The sequence below is a fragment of the Rhipicephalus microplus genome, unplaced genomic scaffold, assembly GCF_043290135.1.
Source record: "Rhipicephalus microplus isolate Deutch F79 unplaced genomic scaffold, USDA_Rmic scaffold_419, whole genome shotgun sequence".
Lineage (NCBI taxonomy): Eukaryota > Metazoa > Arthropoda > Arachnida > Ixodida > Ixodidae > Rhipicephalus > Rhipicephalus microplus.
The window spans coordinates 75001-89043 of record NW_027464983.1 but is presented as its reverse complement, the minus strand read 5'-3'; the positions used below and the strand labels follow the sequence as shown (position 1 = coordinate 89043).

The following is a 14043-nucleotide window of genomic DNA, read 5'->3' as shown; positions in this document are numbered from 1 at the left end:
GCCAAGTACGAAAGCAACCGCGCGGTCGGGACTCGAAACAAGGCTCGACCCTAAACCGTGCCAAGTACGAAAGGAACTGCACGGTAAGAGCTCGAAACAAGGTTCGATTCTGAACCGCGCTAACTGCGCGGTCAGTACTCAAAACAAGGCTCGACCCTAAACCGCGCAAAGTACGAAAGGAACCGCGCGGTAGGGGCTCGAGACAAAGCTCGGCCCTAAACCGCGCCAAGTACGGAAGGAACGGCGCGGAGAGGGCTCGAGACAAAGCTCGACCCTAAACCGCGCCAAGTACGGAGGGAACAGCGCGGCTAAGGGCTCGAAACAAACCCTAAACCGCGCCAAGTACGGAGGGAACAGCGCGGCTAAGGGCTCGAAACAAACCCTAAACCGCGCCAAGTACGGAAGGAACGGCGCGGAGAGGGCTCGAGACAAAGCTCGACCCTAAACCGCGCCAAGTACGGAGGGAACAGCGCGGCTAAGGGCTCGAAACAAACCCTGAACCGCGCCAAGTACGAAAGGAACGGCGCGCAGTAGGGGTTTAAAACAAAGCTGGTCCCAAAACCGCGCCAAGTACGAAAGGAACAGCGCGGTCGAGACTCGGAAGAAAAAGCTTTCAAAGTGTCGTAGCACGATGCACACTGCTGTTCGTGTGGAACAAACGTGACTACCGTGCTGTACGGTGGAGTTCTGTGCGCAAAAGCGGCGGGTGTGTTTCTAAGCACCACAGCGTTGTGTCAAAAAAGAGGTGCCTGAGAGAAACGCATGCGACTGCCGTGCTTTGCGGCATAGCACCGTGCGCAAAAACGGTGCGCATGCAAGAGGTGTCAGAGCTAGCGAACTTTTGCCACGAGCAACAGGTCACTAAAAGCCTATAGATGACGGTGTTGGAGGAAAAGAAAAATATCGAGAAAGCACTGCGGTGTGCCGTGCGTAGGGACGGGCGCGCGTGCCACATGCCGCCGAAATATGGGTGTCGGAGAAAACAGAGTGCCGCGCGTAACGAGGGGCGCGCGTGTTACAGAGAGATATGCCCAAACGCATGAAAGTGTACGCAGGTGTCCTAAGGCAGTTTTTTTTTTTTTTCCTCATTTTGATGTCGCCCCGGCTGACGTGGTTTTCGTTTTTCCGTGCCGCCCCGGCTGACGCGGTTTTCGTTTTTCCGTGCCGCCCCGGCTGACGCAGTTTTTGCGCCGCCCCGGCTGACGCGGTTTTCGCGCCGCCCCGGCTGACGCGGTTCCGACTTTGCACTTTTTGGCTCACCCCGGCTGGCGGCCCACTCACTCGATCGCCAGGTCTGTTTGCCCCGGTGGTTCCACCGCCAGGCTTAAGCGCGAACTTTTTTTGTTTGTTTTCTTTTGATTAAGCGCAAGCTTTTTTCTTTGTTTTCTTTTGATTAAGCGCGGGCTTTTTTCTTTGTTTTTTTTGCATTCGCCCCGGCAGACGCGGTTTTTGCGCCGCCCCGGCTGACGCGGTTTTTGCCGCCCCGGCTGACGCAGTTCGGACTTAGCACTTTTCGGCTGTGCCTGGCTGGCGGCCCACTCACTCGATCGCCATGTCTGTTTGCCACAGTTTTCCCGGTGGTGCCGCACCCGGGCTCGCCCCGGCTGACGCGGTTTCGTGCCGCCCCGGCAGACGCGGTTTTCGCGCCGCCCCGGCTGACGCGGTTTCGTGCCGCCCCGGCAGACGCGGTTTTTTGCCGCCCCGGCAGACGCGTTTTTTTTTTCTTTCGCCCCGGCTGACGCAGTTTTCGCGCCGCCCCGGCAGACGCGGTTTTCGCGCCGCCCCGGCAGACGCGGTTTTTTGCGCCGCCCCGGCTGACGCAGTTCGGACTTGGCACTTTTTGGCTGAGCCTGGCTGGCGGCCCACTCACTCGATCGCCATGTCTGTTTGCCACAGTTTTCCCGGTGGTGCCGCACCCGGGCTCGCCCCGGCTGACGCAGTTTTCGCGCCGCCCCGGCTGACGCGGTTTCGTGCCGCCCCGGCAGACGCGGTTTTTTGCGCCGCCCCGGCTGACGCGGTTTTTTGCCGCCCCGGCTGACGCAGTTCGGACTTGGCACTTTTCGGCTGTGCCTGGCTGGCGGCCCACTCACTCGATCGCCATGTCTGTTTGCCACAGTTTTCCCGGTGGTGCCGCACCCGGGCTCGCCCCGGCAGACGCGTTTTTTTTTTTTCTTTCGCCCCGGCTGACGCAGTTTTCGCGCCGCCCCGGCTGACGCGGTTTCGTGCCGCCCCGGCAGACGCGGTTTTTTGCGCCGCCCCGGCTGACGCGGTTTTTGCCGCCCCGGCTGACGCAGTTCGGACTTAGCACTTTTTGGCTGAGCCTGGCTGGTGGCCCACTCACTCGATCGCCATGTCTGTTAGCCACAGTTTTCCCGGTGGTGCCGCACCCGGGCTCGCCCCGGCTGACGCAGTTTTCGCGCCGCCCCGGCTGACGCGGTTTCGTGCCGCCCCGGCAGACGCGGTTTTCGCGCCGCCCCGGCTGACGCGGTTTTTGCCGCCCCGGCTGACGCAGTTCGGACTTAGCACTTTTCGGCTGTGCCTGGCTGGCGGCCCACTCACTCGATCGCCATGTCTGTTTGCCACAGTTTTCCCGGTGGTGCCGCACCCGGGCTCGCCCCGGCTGACGCAGTTTTCGCGCCGCCCCGGCTGACGCGGTTTCGTGCCGCCCCGGCAGACGCGGTTTTCGCGCCGCCCCGGCTGACGCGGTTTCGTGCCGCCCCGGCAGACGCGGTTTTTTGCCGCCCCAGCTGACGCAGTTCGGACTTAGCACTTTTTGGCTGAGCCTTGCTGGCGGCCCACTCACTCGATCGCCATGTCTGTTTGCCACAGTTTTCCCGGTGGTGCCGCACCCGGGCTCGCCCCGGCAGACGCGTTTTTTTTTTTCTTTCGCCCCGGCTGACGCAGTTTTCGCGCCGCCCCGGCAGACGCGGTTTTCGCGCCGCCCCGGCAGACGCGGTTTTTTGCGCCGCCCCGGCTGACGCGGTTTTTTGCCGCCCCGGCTGACGCAGTTCGGACTTGGCACTTTTTGGCTGAGCCTGGCTGGCGGCCCACTCACTCGATCGCCATGTCTGTTTGCCACAGTTTTCCCGGTGGTGCCGCACCCGGGCTCGCCCCGGCTGACGCAGTTTTCGCGCCGCCCCGGCAGACGCGGTTTCGTGCCGCCCCGGCAGACGCGGTTTTTTGCGCCGCCCCGGCTGACGCGGTTTTTTGCCGCCCCGGCTGACACGGTTCGGACTTTGCACTTTTCGGCTGTGCCTGGCTGGCGGCCCACTCACTCGATCGCCATGTCTGTTTGCCACAGTTTTCCCGGTGGTGCCGCACCCGGGCTCGCCCCGGCAGACGCGTTTTTTTTTTTTTTTTCTTTCGCCCCGGCTGACGCAGTTTTCGCGCCGCCCCGGCTGACGCGGTTTCGTGCCGCCCCGGCAGACGCGGTTTTTTGCGCCGCCCCGGCTGACGTGGTTTTTGCCGCCCCGGCTGACGCAGTTCGGACTTTGCACTTTTTGGCTGAGCCTGGCTGGCGGCCCACTCACTCGATCGCCATGTCTGTTTGCCACAGTTTTCCCGGTGGTGCCGCACCCGGGCTCGCCCCGGCAGACGCGTTTTTTTTTTTTCCTTCGCCCCGGCAGACGTGGTTCCCCCCCCCCCCTCCGTCTTTCTTTTTGTTTTTTTTTTTCGCCGCGGCTGAAGTGGATTTTTCGGTGCCTCGACGCCCCGGTAGTCGCGGTTTTTCCGTTTCCGCACGGCCCCGGCTGACGCTGCTCGGTCACAGTCGCCTTTTGTGGTGATTGCAGACTTCTTGAGCGCGGGTGTTTTTTTTTTTTGTTGTTGTTGTTGTTTTATTACGCATTCGCTCCAGCAGACGCTGTTTAGACTTTTTGTTTCCTCTTTTATCCTGCGACGAGGTGACGAGGTTTATTCGGTGCCCCGCCGCCCCGGCTGAAGTGATTTTTCCTGTCCCGTGCCGCCCCGGCTGACGCGGTTGGGACTTCGCGTTTGTTCGGCCGCCACGGGTTTTGGCGCACTCGCTCGGTTGCTTGTTGTTGCCACTTGTTGCGAACCCAGGTTTCTTGAGCGAGCGCGGGCGTTTTTTCTTCCTTTCTTTCTTTGTTCTATGTGTTAGCGAATCGGCCTTTAATATCACACGAGGACTCACAACCAACAATTTTCAGTTTGAAGTGTAAAAAATCTGCAGGTGTTGACGTAACTGACTTGCCCCGTACCCTTGAGTACATCCATGAAGTTCTCGTAGTACTACTAAATCGCATTATTCCAAGTGGAGAAATTCCCATAAACTTGCAAACCTCTACACGAAAATCGGTGCGCGTGATAAAGTTGAAAATTATCGTCCGATATCAAATGTGCCTTCTATAACACAAATTCTAGGAAAAAAAAAAAAAAAAACACTTGTTCGCCGTTTTCTGCGCCGTGACTGGCAGCACTCCGGCGAAGCGAAACGGGGTCGATTCGAGCACGATATCGGCGTCTTTCGACGTGCTCGCCGGCGACCGTCGCACGAGTACGTCGCACGAGCGCGTCTGCCGGGGCGCCGTTTGCGAAGCCGACGCAAAAGTGGGAACCGCCGCTCGGATGATCGCCGCTTTCGGCAGAGTGAGTGTTGGCACTCCGGGGAAGCGAAACAGCGTGAATGCGCCCACGAAATCGGCGTATTTTGAAGTGCCCGCCGGCGACCGTCGCACGAGTACGGTAAACCGCGTCAGCCGGGGCGTAGTTCGGGACGCCGACGAAAAAGTGGGAAGCGCAACTCGGATCTTCGCCGTTTTTGCAGGAGTGAGTGGCGGCCCTCCTGCGAGACCAAGAAGCATCGATTCGTGCACGAATTCGGCGCCTTTCGACGTGATCGCCGGCGACCGTCGCTCGAGTAGGGCAAACCGCGTCTGCCGGGGCGGGCTTCGGGACGCCGATGCGAAAGTGGGAAACGCTGCTCGGATGTTCGCCGTTTTTGGCCGAGTGAGTGCTGGCACACGGGCGAAGCCAAACGGGGCCGATTACGGCACGATATCGGCGTCTTTCGACGTGCCCGCCGGCGACCGTCGCACGAGTACGGTAAACCGCGTCAGCCCGGGCGGAGTTCGGGACGCCGATGCGAAAGTGGAGAACGCCGCTCGGATCTTCGCCGTTTTTGGAGGAGTGAGTGGCGGCACTCCGGAGAAGCCAGGGAGCGCCAATTAGCGCACGATATCGGCGTCTTTCGACGCGCTCGCCGGCGACCGTCGCACGAGTAGGGCAAACCGCGTCTGCCGGGGCGGGGTTTACGACGCCGACGCAAAAGTGGGAACCGCCGCTCGGATGTTGGCCGTTTTTGGCAGAGTGAGTGCTGGCACTCCGGCGACGCGAAAGAGCGCGAATGCGCCCACGAAAGTGGCGTATTTGGACGTGCGTGACGGCGACCGCTGCAGGAGTACGAAAAACCACGTCAGCCGGGGCGAGCGACACACGGCGGTCTGGGTGCTTATCGCTGCTATTATAGGGGCACCCCGGCAGACGCAGAAAAAAAAAAAAAAATTTTCGACCTTCTTTTTTGCTGGTCGAGCTCGGGTAACCCAGGTCGCAATGGGAGCCGCGCACGAAAGCGGCGTCGCGAGACGCGTTCGCGGTCGCTAGTCGCACGAGCTCGGCAACCGCGTCAGCCGGCGCGGAGTTCGGGATGCCGACGGCTAAGTGGGTACCGCTGCTCGGATGTTCGCCGTTTTTGGCCGAGTGAGTGCTGGCACTCCGGTGAAGCCAAGGAGCGCCAATTCGTGCACGATATCGGCGTCTTTCGACGTGCCCGCCGGCCACCGCCGCACGAGTACGGCAAACCGCGTCTGCCGGGGCGGGGTTCGCGACGCGTACGCAATAGTGGGAACCGTCGCTCGGATGTTCGTCGTCTTTGGCCGAGCGAGTGCTGGCACTCCGGCGAAGCGAAACGGGGCCGATTCGGGCACGATATCGGCGTATTTCGACGTGCTCGCCGGCGACCGTCGCACGAGTACGGCAAAGCGCGTCTGCCGGGGCGAGGTTTGCGACGCCGACGAAAAAGTGGGAAGCGCCGCTCGGATCTTCGCCGTTTTTGCAGGAGTGAGTGGCGGCCCTCCTGCGAGACCAAGAAGCATCGACTCGCGCACGATATCGGTGTCTTTCGACGTGCCCGCCGGCCACCGCCGCACGAGTACGGCAAACCGCGTATGCCGGGGCGGGGTTGGCGACGCCGACGCAAAAGTGGGAACCGCCACTAGGATGTTCGCCGTTTTTGGCAGAGTGAGTGCTGGCACTCCGGCGAAGCGAAAGAGCGCGAATGCGCCCACGAAAGTGGCGTGTTTGGACGTGCTTGACGACGACCACCGCAGGAAAACGAAAAACCACGTCAGCCGGGGCGAGCGACCCATGGCGGTCTGGGTGCTTATCGCTGCTATTATAGGGGCACCCCGGCAGACGCAAAAAAAAAAAAAAAATTTTTTTCGACATTCTTTTTTGCTCGTCGACCTCGGGTGACCCAGGTCGCAGTGGGAGCCGCGCACGAAAGCGGCGTCGCGAGACGGCTTCGCGGTCGCTAGTCGCACGAGCTCGGCAACCGCGTCTGCCGGGGCGGAGTTCGGGACGCCGACGGCTAAGTGGGAACCGCCGCTCGGATGTTCGCCGTTTGTGGCCGAGTGAGTGCTGGCACTCCGGCGAAGCCAAACGGGGCCGATTCCGGCACGATATCGGCGTCTTTCTACGTGCTCGCCGGCGACCGTCGCACGAGTACGGCAAAGTGCGTCTGCCGGGGCGGGGTTTGCGACGCGTACGCAATAGTGAGAACCGTCGCTCGGATGTTCGTCGTCTTTCGCCGAGCCAGTGCTGGCAATCCGGCGAAGCCGAACGGAGCCGATTCGGGCACGATATCGGCGTCTTTCCACGTGCTCGCCGGCGACCGTCGCACGAGTACGGTAAACCGCGTCAGCCGGGGCGGAGTTCGGGACGCCGATGCGAAAGTGGGAAGCGCCGCTCGGATCTTCGCCGTTTTTGGAGGAGTCAGTGGCGGCACTCCGGTGAAGCCAAGGTGCGCCAATTCGCGCACGATATCGGCGTCTTTCGACGTGCCCGCCGGCCACCGTCGCACGAGTACGGCAAACCTCGTCTGCCGGGGCGGGGTTTGCGACGCCGACGCAAAAGTGGGAACCGCCGCTCGGATGTTCGCCGTTTTTGGCAGAGTGAGTGCTGGCACTCCGGCGAAGCGAAAGAGCGCGAATGCGCCCACGAAAGTGGCGTGTTTGGACGTGCTTGACGACGACCACCGCAGGAAAACGAAAAACCACGTCAGCCGGGGCGAGCGACCCATGGCGGTCTGGGTGCTTATCGCTGCTATTATAGGGGCACCCCGGCAGACGCAAAAAAAAAAAAAATTTTTTTCGACATTCTTTTTTGCTCGTCGACCTCGGGTGACCCAGGTCGCAGTGGGAGCCGCGCACGAAAGCGGCGTCGCGAGACGGCTTCGCGGTCGCTAGTCGCACGAGCTCGGCAACCGCGTCTGCCGGGGCGGAGTTCGGGACGCCGACGGCTAAGTGGGAACCGCCGCTCGGATGTTCGCCGTTTGTGGCCGAGTGAGTGCTGGCACTCCGGCGAAGCCAAACGGGGCCGATTCCGGCACGATATCGGCGTCTTTCTACGTGCTCGCCGGCGACCGTCGCACGAGTACGGCAAAGTGCGTCTGCCGGGGCGGGGTTTGCGACGCGTACGCAATAGTGAGAACCGTCGCTCGGATGTTCGTCGTCTTTCGCCGAGCCAGTGCTGGCACTCCGGCGAAGCCGAACGGAGCCGATTCGGGCACGATATCGGCGTCTTTCCACGTGCTCGCCGGCGACCGTCGCACGAGTACGGTAAACCGCGTCAGCCGGGGCGGAGTTCGGGACGCCGATGCGAAAGTGGGAAGCGCCGCTCGGATCTTCGCCGTTTTTGGAGGAGTCAGTGGCGGCACTCCGGTGAAGCCAAGGTGCGCCAATTCGCGCACGATATCGGCGTCTTTCGACGTGCCCGCCGGCCACCGTCGCACGAGTACGGCAAACCTCGTCTGCCGGGGCGGGGTTTGCGACGCCGACGCAAAAGTGGGAACCGCCGCTCGGATGTTCGCCGTTTTTGGCAGAGTGAGTGCTGGCACTCCGGCGAAGCGAAAGAGCGTGAATGCGCCCACGAAAGTAGCGTATTTGGACGTGCTTGACGGCGACCGCCGCAGGAGTACGAAAAACCACGTCAGCCGGGGCGAGCGACCCACGGCGGTCTGGGTGCTTATCGCTGCTATTATAGGGGCACCCCGGCAGACGCAGAAAGAAAAAAAAAAATGGGGACATGGCGTGCGTCACCGTGCGGCTTCGCAGCGTTGCCGAAGTCGCCGAGCCCTTCGACTGAGCCGAACGGCGGACAGGGAACGTTGGTCGGCCGTTCTAACCTGTCGGTGCCACGCCGAGACGTCGTTAAGGAAAACCGCGTCGTGGGCCTCTACGACGCCGTCGAGTCGTTGTACGTTTGGTGTCCAGCGTGTCGGCGGCGAGTAGCGGACACGTCGTTCACGACTTCGGTCTTTCGCAGTCGACGCGAACTTGCGGAGAGTCGTGGTGCCTCACGTTTTCGGCAGAAACCGCGGCGGAATTTTCCCGTGCGTGCGCGCACGACCTCGGTGCTGTGCCGTCAGCGTAGTGTTGCACAAACTCGTGGCCTACCCAAGGTGCGGTACGTTTGCGGCCGTATCCTCGGTGGGAATTTCGTGAGTAGGGTCGCAAATTCTACGACCTCGGCGGGTTTGAGAGCGACGTAGACTTGTGGCACGCTCAACATGCCACACGTTTCGGGGCACACCCGCGGTGAAATTTTCTCGAGTACGCTCGTATTAGGGCCCAAGGAGGTCTGGGTACTTATCGCTGCTATTATGTGGGGGTTCTCGTGAGCGGCGTACGCGAAAGCGACCGGGTGTCTGATATGCGGCGGGCTTCGGCCTCGTCAAGCGTGTCCTCGGGTCTGCTCCAGGGGAATCCACGGCAGTCGTCTGCAGCCTCATCCGCTTGATGCGTTAGGGGCTGGTTGTCGGACGGTGCCGTTTTACCACGATATCGAGGTGTGTTCCGTGTCGTCCTCGGGCGATTCAGATGCGAAAGCGCCGAAGACGCGGGCGTGACCCGTCGTCTGGCGGCTTTGCAGTCTCGGCTCCGTTGCTAGTTCCGGCCGGTCCACCGACAGTGCAGCGGGCTTGGGCAACCCGCACGGCGCGACCGAGTCGATGCAACGAAAAAGAGCGAGCATGAACGTGCTTCTTGCCGCACGGCTCCCACTCGTCTTTCGGGAAGGTTGTGCCGTAGCGAGCTCGAACGCCGTCATCTCGGAGTGCAAAATAAGCGTGTTGGGGCGCCTGAAGGTGGCCTCCGCCGCACACAGACTGCGTCCGGCCCGCCGAGGGCGAGGACGGACGCGCAGTCGAACGATTACCTGGTTGATCCTGCCAGTAATCATATGCTTGTCTCAAAGATTAAGCCATGCATGTCTAAGTACATGCCGAAATAAGGCGAAACCGCGAATGGCTCATTAAATCAGTTATGGTTCCTTAGATCGTTTCTTCCTACTTGGATAACTGTGGCAATTCTAGAGCTAATACATGCAGTGAGCCTGGAGCCCTTTGGGTAACGGGTGCTTTTATTAGACCAAGATCGATCGGGTTTCGGCCCGTATTGTGTGGTGACTCTGGATAACTTTGTGCTGATCGCATGGCCACGAGCCGGCGACGTTTCTTTCAAGTGTCTGCCTTATCAACTTTCGATGGTAGGTTACTTGCTTACCATGGTTGTTACGGGTAACGGAGAATCAGGGTTCGATTCCGGAGAGGGAGCCTGAGAAACGGCTACCACATCCAAGGAAGGCAGCAGGCGCGCAAATTACCCACTCCCGGCACGGGGAGGTAGTGACGAAAAATAACAATACGGGACTCTTTTGAGGCCCCGTAATTGAAATGAGTACACTCTAAATCCTTTAACGAGGATCAATTGGAGGGCAAGTCTGGTGCCAGCAGCCGCGGTAATTCCAGCTCCAATAGCGTATACTAAAGCTGCTGCGGTTAAAAAGCTCGTAGTTGGATCTCAGTTCCAGACGAGTAGTGCATCTACCCGATGCGACGGCTCGGACTGAACATCATGCCGGTTCTTTCTTGGTGCACTTCATTGTGTGCCTCGAGATGGCCGGTGCTTTTACTTTGAAAAAATTAGAGTGCTCAACGCAGGCGAGTCGCCTGAATAAACTTGCATGGAATAATAGAACAAGACCTCGTTTCTGTTCTGTTGGTTTTTGGAATACGAGGTAATGATTAAGAGGGACGGACGGGGGCATTCGTATTGCGGCGCTAGAGGTGAAATTCTTGGACCGTCGCAAGACGAACTACTGCGAAAGCATTTGCCAAGAATGTTTTCATTGATCAAGAACGAAAGTCAGAGGTTCGAAGGCGATCAGATACCGCCCTAGTTCTGACCATAAACGATGCCAACCAGCGATCCGCCTGAGTTACTCAAATGACTCGGCGGGCAGCTTCCGGGAAACCAAAGTATTTGGGTTCCGGGGGAAGTATGGTTGCAAAGCTGAAACTTAAAGGAATTGACGGAAGGGCACCACCAGGAGTGGAGCCTGCGGCTTAATTTGACTCAACACGGGAAAACTTACCCGGCCCGGACACTGGGAGGATTGACAGATTGAGAGCTCTTTCTTGATTCGGTGGATGGTGGTGCATGGCCGTTCTTAGTTGGTGGAGCGATTTGTCTGGTTAATTCCGATAACGAACGAGACTCTAGCCTATTAAATAGGTGCGGGGTTCCCAGCACCTTACAACCTTCTTAGAGGGACAAGCGGCTCCTAGCCGCACGAAACAGAGCAATAACAGGTCTGTGATGCCCTTAGATGTCCGGGGCCGCACGCGCGCTACACTGAAGGAAGCAGCGTGTCTTTATCCCTGTCTGAAAAGACTGGGTAACCCGTGGAACTTCTTTCGTGATTGGGATAGGGGCTTGCAATTGTTCCCCTTGAACGAGGAATTCCCAGTAAGCGCGAGTCATAAGCTCGCGTTGATTACGTCCCTGCCCTTTGTACACACCGCCCGTCGCTACTACCGATTGAATGATTTAGTGAGGTCTTCGGACCGATGTCCGGCGCGGCCTTTCGGTTGCGCCGGTCTGTTGGAAAGATGACCAAACTTGATCATTTAGAGGAAGTAAAAGTCGTAACAAGGTTTCCGTAGGTGAACCTGCGGAAGGATCATTAACGGATTGTGAAGGGTGAGCGCCTCAGCTGCGTCTGCGCCCGACACTTTCTGCCGCTGACCCCGTTTGGACGCGGGGTCGGCTTTTCCCCACGGGGCTGCCTGAATGTGGAGCGGCACCCCGTGACAAATTGTTGCGCCCAGCGGACGCCAACACCGCGACCTTGGACGGTCGGCCAGGTGGCGGACGCGGGTACAAACGGCGCAACGCACTCATAGGTCGGCTTTCGACCCGCCACTGCACCGTGGCTCGAAGCGCTCGAAATGCGCGACCCGACCGCTGCGGGACCGCCTAGTACTGTAAACAGGAGCGGCGGAGCGCGAACGGCGAGTCGTGGTTACGTCGGTAGAAGGCGAGGCTGCGCGTTCCCGAAACGCCAGCCGAGTGCCCTCCCGACCGTTCGAGCGTGCAAGAACGAGACCCGACAATCGCGCGGCGACTGCCAAGTACGAGAGGAACGGCACAAGCGTCGGCGGTCGGTCAAGGAACTGGCGATGTGACGGGTCCGCTGTGCACCAGTGCATACCGTCCCGCCGTCCGCGGCAAGCGCCTCCGCGTCCTCGGGTGACGGAGGCTGCCGGTCGGTTCTTGCAGGCGAGGGATCTCGCTGGCACCGGTTCGCGTTGACGCGCGGCCGGTCATGGCACGGCGATGCGACGGCCGAGGTGCGCAGTACTCGATGGAGGAACCGCACGCTCCGATGACCGTCCCGCCCTCCGCGGCGTATGCGTACCGACCGTAATGGTTGCAGCAGCGCCGGCCGGCTTTTGAATTCGCCACACGAAACACGGTGCGAGATCGCGGTTAGGGGAGCGTCGACGTTGCCAGGCGTTTTGCTTGCTGCCGAGGGAAAGGCGGCACGGCCACGTCGCGCTCGTCGCGATTAGCGGGTCTGCGCGCTTTGGGAAGGTGCCGCAACGACTTGCCGAAAGAGGAAGCACGGAAGAACGAGGGACTTGGACGTCCCGACAATTGAACGCACTTGCGGCCAGGCCCTTGCTGGCTTCGTTCTTCCGCCTCGAGTAGGCTCGTACGCGGCTCCGGCGCCGAAAGTGGTCCTTGGCACCGACTTCGGTGGACGTGGGAAGTGCCGCGCAAGTACGGCGCGCCTGGCTCCACCTGTTGGCTAAAGTAGGCAGCCGGATCGGCATTTTGGTGTGCGGTGGCAAACCGTGGATGCGAAAAAAGCTTGTGCGATTTCGTGGAACAAAAAGCGGGGGTCCCCCTTTTTATGCGGAGGAGACCGACCCGCCCGCCGTGGTGAACCGCGACGCCACGGTAAAAACGGGAGAGGCTTGTCGATGGGACCGTGCATCCCGCGCTCCACGGAGGCCGGGAGGCGGCCGCCCGAGGAAATGTGTAGCCGTCGAGGCCCGCATCTGCGTGCACTCTTATCCAAATGGGTGTACCGCAGGCATTTTCTGGTTAGGCAGGCCAATGAGAGCGAGCACACAACGATACCTACGGGTCCGGCTTGGAGAACCGGCTTCGACGCCTCCCGAGTATTTATAGAGGGGTGGACCACGAAAGCACTCGCAAGTAGCGGAAGCGAAACGCCGTCCGAAACACACCGTTTGCTCGATTTGCGGCAGCCGAAAAAGGCGCGGCAGAGTTTTGGAGTCCAAGCGTGCGCTGAAAAGCGCCCTTCTTGGCCACTGTTTGGCCGAGTGCCAGAAACGTTTGGTTTTGACTGTACGGAATTGAACAAACACTTTTTCACGACTCTAAGCGGTGGATCACTCGGTTCTCGGGTCGATGAAGAACGCAGCCAGCTGCGAGACTTGGTGTGAATTGCAGGACACACTGAGCACTGATTCTTTGAACGCACATTGCGGCCTTGGGTCTTCCCTTGGCTTCGTCTGTCTGAGGGTCGGATCACATATCAAGAGAGCCTTCGGCGCACAAGGGAACGTGAGCCGTCGACTCGTTTTGACCGCGTCGGCAACACGGACAGCACGCTGAACACCTCACAGCGAGCGCCAACAGCGGCCACTCAAGGGCGAGACGGTGGCGACCGTCGTGCCAGAGCCCAACCGAAACGGGGGCGACCGACTGCATTGAGGATGTGGCACCTCGTTGAGACCGCCGCAGGACTTCGAGTCGGAAGGAAGCCTGCAGGGAAAGTGCGGTCGAGGTTGCGTACTCCTCTCTGCGACCGGGCGCGCAAGAGCTGCGAGAGCCACGGACGCGCAACTTTAACGCACGGTAAACACGAGGAGCGAAAGCCGGCCAGCAAAGCTTCTCCAGCCGTGCGCAAAGTGCGCGAGATCGCAGCCTTGCGTTGCGCTTGTTGCCCTCGAAGTAAGCAGGGTGTCCCGTAGACCGGGCGCTCGAACACGCTGCGGGGCCGTGCCTCCTCCAGGCTTTGCCGCGCGAACAGGGAACGTTCGCGCGCAAAGCGCAGGGAGGTGAGGAGGCTGCGCCCGACGTTTGCGGTTCGCTGCGTACGCGGTTGATGCGGAGAGCACGGCGCGACGACTTGCCGCGAAGCGGAAAAAGTCTCCCGCACGAGTTGGCGAAACGTTGGCGAAGCTTAAGGCGTTCTCGTCGTAGTCCGCCGTCGGTCTAAGTGCTTCGCAGTTCCCGTCCCGTTCAAAAAACTGGGCCACTCCAGTTGGGGCGGGGGCGACGCTACACGAGACGATGCCTCTCGCCAGGCTGCGTGGCTGCCCTTGCGGCGGCGGCGACTGGCCTCGGCGGTGTTTGGGCTTTCGACACGGTCGTTTATCACGCAACTGCTCGGACGACGCACGCGCGCAGCGGAATGCCGCTTGCCAGC

General features: G+C 60.5%; 2 non-coding genes across 2 annotated transcripts; both read left to right on the top strand.

The window, feature by feature from the left end:
* Window positions 1-9450: 9450 nt before the first annotated feature.
* On the top strand, window positions 9451-11265 carry LOC142794411 (small subunit ribosomal RNA). Its single transcript, XR_012892318.1, has one exon. It is a non-coding gene; the product is annotated as a small subunit ribosomal RNA (ribosomal RNA).
* Window positions 11266-12984: 1719 nt separating this feature from the next.
* Window positions 12985-13137, top strand: LOC142794418 (5.8S ribosomal RNA). Its single transcript, XR_012892324.1, has one exon. It is a non-coding gene; the product is annotated as a 5.8S ribosomal RNA (ribosomal RNA).
* Window positions 13138-14043: the final 906 nt, after the last annotated feature.